This window comes from Bidens hawaiensis, unplaced genomic scaffold, assembly GCF_021521415.1.
Source record: "Bidens hawaiensis isolate Kalapana, Puna unplaced genomic scaffold, B.hawaiensis_p1.1 tig00005482_1, whole genome shotgun sequence".
Lineage (NCBI taxonomy): Eukaryota > Viridiplantae > Streptophyta > Magnoliopsida > Asterales > Asteraceae > Bidens > Bidens hawaiensis.
This window is the reverse complement of record NW_027491351.1, coordinates 376036-385420: the sequence shown is the minus strand read 5'-3', so window position 1 is coordinate 385420 and position 9385 is coordinate 376036. Positions and strand designations below refer to the sequence as shown.

The following is a 9385-nucleotide window of genomic DNA, read 5'->3' as shown; positions in this document are numbered from 1 at the left end:
CTCAACAGAAGTAATCCGCCATTTACTCGTAGCCAACACAGTCAGGATCAAAGTCCCTCAGAAAGAAGTAAACGGACAGACACTCGTATCCCACATAGTCAGGTTTCAATCTTGAACAAATCAATCACCAATCGAAAAACAACTGCAGTCTTGAACTCAGTTTAACGCAGCTTTTCAAACACGAATTACCACCCGAATTGCAGTAATTTTCAAGAAACCTTGCAAAAGTAGGAAGCCAAATAATCTCAAATGAAAGTTTTATCTCCCCATTTTCTTGACAAATTCGGCAAGGTCTTAAATAATCTTCAAGGTTCACAAACAAACACACTCCTCCTTAAATTACACAAGATCTCCCCCTCGACTAGCCGAAACGCGTAAACAGTCGGCCGAAAAATATATTACCAAAATTTGCACGAAGAGTCTCCAATACATTAGGAACATCCGAGAAAAATTTCGATTAAGAAAATTTTTCCGATTTTCCCGTCAAAAATTCATCGAAATTTTTCGAAAAATAAATATTGACGCCAAAATTTTCAAAAATAAAATCTCACTTACGAGGAGCATTTAGAAAAAAAATTCGCGCAAGAAAATTTTTCCTGCCATTTTACTCTTTTTTTTTTAACGAATCAAATCTCCATTCGTTATAAATATCCAATCTTAGTTCGTGCTCGCCATTCGTTAAATTAATCTCCGATTCGTTACACACTTAACGAATTAACTCAATTCGTTATAAATTACCAACTCCAATTTGTTATAACTGTTACACGAATGGCCTCCCATTCGTTAAGATTTCACTTCATTATACACATAGTGAATCACCTTAATTCGTTACCTTTAACTTAACGAATTAACTTAACGAAATAACTTAACGAATCTCCTTAATTCGTTACATTTACCTTAACGAATTACACCTTAATTCGTTACATTCCCATAACGAATTAGCTACAGTAGATTCGTCAAACCTCCATAACGAATCAGCTACGTTAACATAACGAGTTAGCTACAGTAACTTAACAAATTGCTACAGTAACTTAACGAACCAGGTTGTTGGATCTGAACATCTCGCCGGAAAAATGATTTTCGCCGGAAAAATCTGTTATCTCGCCGGAAAATTATAGATCTGACCGGAATCTGGAATTTTTGAACTTTATCAATGGTGAAATCATCAAAACACCATAATTACCCATGAAAATCTACCCGAACACTCGGTTTTTCACACTGATCACGAATCTAACACCCAATTAACTTAACGATTACTTATTCGTCACCAAATAATCAACCCATAACATGCTCTTCAATGGTGAAATCTTCAATTCACCATAATTAACCACCAAAATTCACAGAAACATGCGGATTTCAATAATAAATACAAATCCATCATCCAATTAACTTAACAACCACAGAATCATCACAAACCGAATCAAACCATAACCATGCTCTTCCATGGCATATCCTTCAATACACCATAACTTAACACCAAATTACACAGGAAGTTCCCTCTTCCATCAATAAACACGAATTCACCAACAAATCCACCAATAACACACTAAATTACTCCAGATCTGACCAAAACCCGAAGAACACGAAAAACTCAGATTCAATACCTTATTATTGATGCATCGAGAGCAGCTCCTGCTCTGATACCAATTGAGAGAACGTCATAGAGACCAAGATCTAGCCGCTAATCCGATACATCAACAAGAAATCGATACTTTAAATATATACTTTATTGATAAATATGGATGAATACATTAGAGAGAATAATAAGTTATGGAGAGGATAATTTAGATCTATGTACATGTTCTCTACCTAAATTATGACATAATCTACCTAATTATAGGCCAAAGCCCAATTCACAATAAATATAGATTAAATACAAATACGAGACAACCTATAACTTATTGCTACGGACACCAAAACCGTGCACTAACAATATATGTAATCCCCCCTTGATTTTAATTTGAATATCTACAAAGCTATCATTGTAATGGAATCAATATTAATGTAATTATAATTGGGTTAGGGGTGGAGCTGTGAAATGTAATTCGAGAGAGAATAATGAGTTTATTAATTAATAATAACAAAAACAAAACATTATTAAGGGTATAATAGGAATTTAATAGTGTATTTTTAATTAAAAGGGGATATATGTAATATGTATGTTTTATTAAGGGGAAATATGTAATTGAATTTTAAGGAGTGGGGAAATATGTAATTCTTAAGCTTAGTAAGAGGATATATGTAAATGCCCCTTGTTTAAAAAGATCTAAAAAACTGCTCACCCATACGAATGCATTTACATCAAAATATATTTGTTCCCAAATTTGCTATTTCTGTGTCCTCCTTCAATACATTTATGTGTGTTCATAGATTTGTATATATGGATTTGTAACCTTTGTATTTGAAAGTTTCTTTTAATACAGTTCTAGGTGTCGTGCGTTTTGATCCATAAACAAGGACTTGCCATATCATAAAAGGTTTGATACAGACGAATGATTAGAAAAGCATATAAAACTTTTTTGCATGTTCTTGGTACATTGAATACCCCAAAAATACCAGCCGTTAGGTCTCTTCTTCAGTTCACAGACAACCACATGCAATGCTACTTGTAAAAGGCCCCGGTACGTATGGAAGAGGGTGAAAGGCCAACAAGTAGGCACAAATTTCTCATGTTTTTTTTTCACTTTTTTTTTGTGTTTTTTATCTAATTGTCTAGCCAAAGTTTGAGTAATTGGGGTTAGTCTTCTCCATCTAACTCGTTTTGGAAAAAGCTTAGAAAGCATACTTGAAACTGACATGGTTTGTAAACGAGTTGAAGCGAGCTAGTTTGGAATTAGTAAACCAGCCGAGCTCTAGCCCATGCATAGGCTCACTTGTTTGGCTTGCTTGTTGGCTCACTTGTTAGCTTGCTCATTGGCTCGATCGTTTGACTCGTTTAAACTAACTTCAAGTTTTAATATTTTATAGCTTTGGTAAAAATCATTCGATCAATTAGATCCAACTTTTCATCATTATAATACGTTCAAGTAAGGAAAAGACTCTTTTTTCTTTCAAGTTTTAACAATCTAACTTAAACAAATCAAGTTAAGCCATTTTAGATTTAATCGAGCCAACCCAAGTCAAGTCAAGCTAAACTTAAGCTCAAATTTTCATCTCAACTTAAAATTAAGGTAAGCGACCTCCCAGCTGGCTTGGCTTGGCTTAGCACATAACCAACCTTAATTTAGGGTACTATTTTCTCCCATTGCCCCACCTATTGTAAGTTTTAGCTTATAAAAAATAATTAAATTAAAAGATTTGAACTAACTTTTGTCGCTTAAAACTGAAATAGTTGAATATTCACGCACAACGAATTTTATAGGTAGTGAACATTATGAAAATCATTTGTGAACTATTGATCCATTTTGTTTTAGTGTAGGAAATTCAGTGGATGTAAAATTATGTAAACGTTTTTATACTTTCAAGCTATTTAAATCACATTTAATAAGTATTTGATTTAAGTTACAAGACAGTACGTGAGATAAAGTTTTCAATCTTATTCCCTCCTAAGAAAGGTGTGAGATTTGTGTCTTAAGGGCACGGCTACATGACTAACACAAACTGTGATTTACAGTGCGGTAGGACTTTTTTTGAACCGTGTGCCATAATTTTACAATGCCATAAGTTTGTGGATGATTGTGTCTAGAATACAAATTTGACTCATTAACAATACGTATTTAAGTGTTGTACAATAAATATTAATGGTTTTACTATTTAAATTTAAGATGTACGTTATTGTGTTATTTACTGTTATACAATATAGATAACAATATCTTGTATGTTTTTGCCAAGTCTCTGTCCATGTTTTTGGTATTTTGGTGTTATTTTAAAGTTTGAACATATTTACCCCTCAACCCGATAATGTACGACTACGGATGACTTGTCACACTTTTTAGACTCGTGAACTTTTTGCATAACCCTCCTGTGTATATATATACAACAAGAAAAATGTTCGAGTCATTGGCGGATCCAGCATACAAACGGGTGGTTCCCCGGAACCACCCGAGTTTCGAAATAATAGTGTACGGATATATAGAAGACGCGTAGGAACCACCTTATAAATTAAGAGGGAACCACCTAAAAAAAATTCCTGGATCCGCCACTGGTTCGAGTAACTATAGAAAGGAAGGAGATTACCATATATGTCTCACTTTTGTTCCTCTCCACTCTTCTTCCCTGTTATTATATTCTACTCATCATATAAACATCCACAACACTCTCAAAGCACCCACATGCTCAACACTCTCAAAGCCAGCAAACTTTGAGTTCTCAAAATGGCTTTCAATAAAACCTCAAACAAACTTTCACAATCAACAGTTTTTAAGCACCTAGTGAAGAGGTGTTCAAGCTTGGGTAGAAAACAACACAAAAGCTACGAGGACGTCCCCAAAGGCCACTTTGTTGTGTACGTTGGAGAAAATCGTAGCCGATACATTATCCCTATATCCTTCTTGTCACGCCCCGAGTTCCAGAGGCTACTTCAGCAAGCCGAAGAAGAGTACGGGTTCGATCACGACATGGGCCTCACCATTCCTTGTGAAGAACATGTCTTTGAATCACTTACATCCATGCTTAGGTAAAAGCACATGATGAGACAAGACAAACTATTTTCTTCCTTTTGCTTTTGTGTACTTCAGAAAGACTAGAAAAAGTTGTCTACTCAATGACAAGATGAATGAGATTTTCAGGTTTATCGAGCAATATTATCCGCTTTACTCACACAAAGTCCACATATTTGTTTATGGTTGTAGAGTCAAAACTTTCTAGAAGGTCATCGATCATGAATGGCTCACACTCAAAACAAGTTTTAATGTAAAGTTTTTCTCTCATTCAGAAGCAGTGTGGCTAAAAAAATGTTATGACATAAGGTATTCTGTATAAGTTTATAACATAGTGTCTCCCATTTGGACATAATAGAACAATGTAAAATTTGTTAGTTTGTCGCAATCATGTTAATTTTCCATTTAAAATGATGTTAATCCTTAATAATATTAAAATAGAATTGGTTTGCTATTAGAAAGATTGAATTTCATCAATTTGTGACCATGGAAAGCATGTGGGAAAGATCTGGACGAAAACATTGAACTTGCATACATTAAATCTGTGTATGAGATCGAAGAGGTGACACTCATAATAAATTAGAAACGGATGAGGGTCTTAGCATAAAGACAAAAATGGTGACAAGTAGATGGGGAGGGATCATGCCGCTTCTACACGTAGTTATTATTTCTGATTTATTTTAAACACAAAGCACAATATATACTCACTTGTAAAATACAAAAATTATTAATTCAGTCAACTATATAAAAGTTATAAACCAATATTTTACAATTCTTTTAGTTAACCTGCCTGTCTATTTATATAAATTCTTATATAAAAAACCTAGTTCACTCTTTATTCGATCTTCTCTCAATCTACCAGATTGTTTAATTTATGATTTGTGACTTCTCATACGTTTGACCTGAATTCGCGAATATGAGTCTCCCCAAACCCGGATAGTCCTTAAATAGGTTATAACATCTTTTTTATTTGTGAAACCTTCGTAGTCAAACAATAATTTTCATTGATCATGGGTCTCAACAAACCCGGATAGCCCTCAAACGGGTTATAACCTCTCATTTTTTTGTGAAACCCTTTTCATCATCAAAATCTAATTTAAAATCTCTCATGTACATATTCTCCGTCGTCGATCTATTATCTTCATCACCGGTAAACTTCCGATTACCACCCACCATTTTCTAATTCCCTTCTCATGAAACAACCGTCATTGTCACCTACATCAACCATCCGTGGTTTATATAAGACTAATATTTGTGTTCATGTTTGTTCATTTAAAAAAACCAACATATTCGTGTTCATTCATGTTTGTTCGTTACAAATCTAAAAAAACCTACACTCACTTAATTGAAAGAGTCCAAACGTATTGAACATAACAAACTAATACATGCGTGGTTAACCTTTTTTCAAATTACGGTTCTTACATTGAAATAGAAGGCAAACGAGCAACATATTGTGTGGCTAACCTTTTATAAATAACAAAATTAAGTCATTTACAAACTACATAACACCATATGCAAGGAAAACGAAAGCATAAAATGCATGACACCGTTAGACTCGAATTAGTAGCTCCATAGTCGTATACACAGGAAACCAAAGTATCAACTGCAAATGGTATAAATCTGTGTTGGTTGTTAAGACACACTTTCTCGTGTTTGATCGTTTGCATTAAACAACTTTTAGTGCAGTCTTGCCCACCTTGAAAACACTATTCTCAAAGCCCACAAGAGGGGAGAGCCCCTGATAGATCCAAAGAGGTATATTTCCCTAATATCCATCCAAATACCAAAATGTCAATTGGTATGAATGTTGATCCTTCTTTCAACGGGCCAGTCAACAAATTTCATAGGTGATTCTTTTTTCACACAAATCCAGACACTCTTGAATATGGCAAAAAGAAGGTCCCTAACCAAATCATGACGATACTGGAATCCCGAGGCTCATAAAAACATACAACATGCTCCTCAAAAGAGTCCAAACACGCCTTGCAACAAACAAGACATTTCTTATAAAGTACTCATGAGGCAATACTTAAGGATAATATAATACTCCATCGACAGATATATGCAGGGCCTTGCATAAGGATAACAAGAAGAAATTCTTAAGCATGCATATGATGCTCGTAGAAACTCAAATGATTTAAATGAACAAACTAGGTTTGTACCCGCTGCAACGCGGTGGGACATTAATGTGCATTCAGTTGGCAAAAGTTCGTTATGATCGTGACGGTACATTAATGTGCATTCAGTTGTTAGAAGTTCGTTATGATACCGACACTAAACTGAAAACATTAACCTGTCAATGTAGAAAACAGTAGTGAGACTCGTATAACTTATAATATAAAAAATTAACATATTACACTACTAGAAAAGGGGGAAGTTTCCTACAAATTTTTCTAGCAAAATACCGACAAAGGCAATTCCCACAATTTAGCGGAAATTTTCCGACAAAAAAAATGAGAAAAATTAACAATGATATTTCCGACAATCAACCTACAAAATACCTTCAAATTGAATTTACCCGTAATTTTGTCTCTAGTATTCAAATGATTCCGAGATTTTACCGACAAATTTGCCATTTATTTATTAATAAGTTAAATCTAATAAGTTACATATGAATAATAATATTTTTAGGTTTCGTCGGAAATTTGTCGAATACATTAAAAGACTTCCGACAATTTTCCGACAAAAGTTATAAATACTACTAATTTAACTATTATTATCATTTCTAAAGTTAATCGATCAACAAAATAACTGAATAATGAATATTTTTTTAACTTTTGTCAGAACATAGTCGATAAAATATAAAAGATTTTGACAATTTTCCAACAAATATTGAAACAATTTATTTAAGTTAATTTATTTAACTTTCAACAAATCTAATCGATTATTTAAAAAAAACATATTATTTTACTCGTAGCAATAATTGAATACTTTAGCATATTAAAAATATTAATTATAAGTAATAATATTTTATATAAATTTTTAAATAATTATAAATTATAATAAAATTAATAATAGTAATAAAAGAATATTGTTGTCATGAACAAAATATTAAAAAAAATTTAATAATTTGAACTGTGTTTTTATTTACATAAGGTGTATATATATTTGTACATGCATATGCGTTCATGCTTGTGAATGTGTTAGTGAATGTATGTGTAGGGGTGAATTTGTTAGTGAGTGTATGTGTTGGAGTGTGTATGTGTATGAGTGTGTGTATGCATATGTGTTAGTAGTGTATGTGTATAAGACATGTATGTGTGTTGTGTTAGTGTGTGTGCTATTGTATGTATGTGTATGAGTATAGGCATATGTATGCTGAGGGTCTGCTATAAGTATGTATTAGTGTATTGAAGAAGCACAGATCGAAACCTAAATAGGTTAGACTGAACCGAGTATGGGTTAAGTGACGAATAATACGTTAACACGAGTGAAAGCTCAACAATTCCGGTGAAGAAAACCTACAAAATAGAACATCATGAGCTCCTTACGGGAAGGACAAGAGTGGGGGTATTCCCGTAACCACCCTCCAGCGTGAGAATTAGTGCAATCCTTTATAGAGAGAAATTACAAAAGTGATTGACGTAATATGTGAAGTGTGAATGAATCCTCATGATGATGAAGTGTGTAATAAATCGGGTTTTCCGATTATTATATAATATCCATTATCTGACCCATTTTTGTTTCCGGGTAATTTAATCAACAAAACATCATTTACGAGTTAATAATATTTTATTATTATTATTTATTCTATTTAATTAATTGTCCAAAAGAACTTTACTTATTTACAATTTACACTCTAAACTGGAGTTCTAACCAATTGTGTTTCCAACCTTAAAATCCAAGGACCAACATGCAAATGTCTGTTATAACCCATCAAAGAAATCTGGATACCCAAGATCCGAAACCAAACCCATTATCCTTTTTGTAAACCCGATTTCAATTGTGTATCTTGGAACTTAATTCTCGCATCAATTACGGAAATTGAATCAATACATACATTATACATTCCTTAAACAACCTAAAACAACAATATAATTGTGGAATGAGATCAATTAGATACGTTTATACCTTATTTACAAAACCGGCTCTAATAAAATCATTGAGATACCAATAACAGAGGTTTATAACACAATTAAACCCTTACGAAGCCTTCTCCATCATCTCGTGACTGTAACCCCAAGAGCAATTGATGTATAACACCCTGCGTATAGGGATTTTGATTCCTGTTTGAGCCGTGGCGTGTGTTTGTCGTTCTTCACTGTTGCAGTCTCAGTTCAGGTAGTTAAAGGCATGGTTATGTTTGTCGTGTTCTGCTATACATTAACCTTAAGGTTAATTGAATCAAAAACAATAAATGTACTCGATTGAATAATTAGGGTTTATGATCACATATGGGTAATCGCTTTTTGGTATAAGATATACAGATTTCATACACTTAACAACTGACACCCTAGCACAGTTGGCTAGGGTGTGTGTATTGAGTTTGGTGACCCGGCGGCCACCTGAGTTCGATCCACAACAGCCGAATTTTGCCCTTTTATTATTATTTTTATTTTTAGCTTGTTTTGATTAATTATCATTAATATTAATTATTAAATAAACTTTATTTTATCAAACTGACACCTTTAAGTATTACGTTTCTAGTCAAATAAGCTTGTTATAGAATTTTTTTAGTATATATATATATATATATATATATATTATATACAATATAAGTATATATTTTTTTAATAAATCTAATTAAAACCCGACACTTTAAATTCACGTTCTATCATCGTTGAGCG

The 9385-nt window shown here is 33.2% G+C and overlaps 1 pseudogene; it reads left to right on the top strand.

The window, feature by feature from the left end:
* The first annotated feature begins 4313 nt into the window (after positions 1 to 4313).
* Positions 4314 to 4619, top strand: LOC143629915 (protein SMALL AUXIN UP-REGULATED RNA 51 pseudogene; annotated as a pseudogene).
* The last annotated feature ends 4766 nt before the right edge of the window (positions 4620 to 9385 follow it).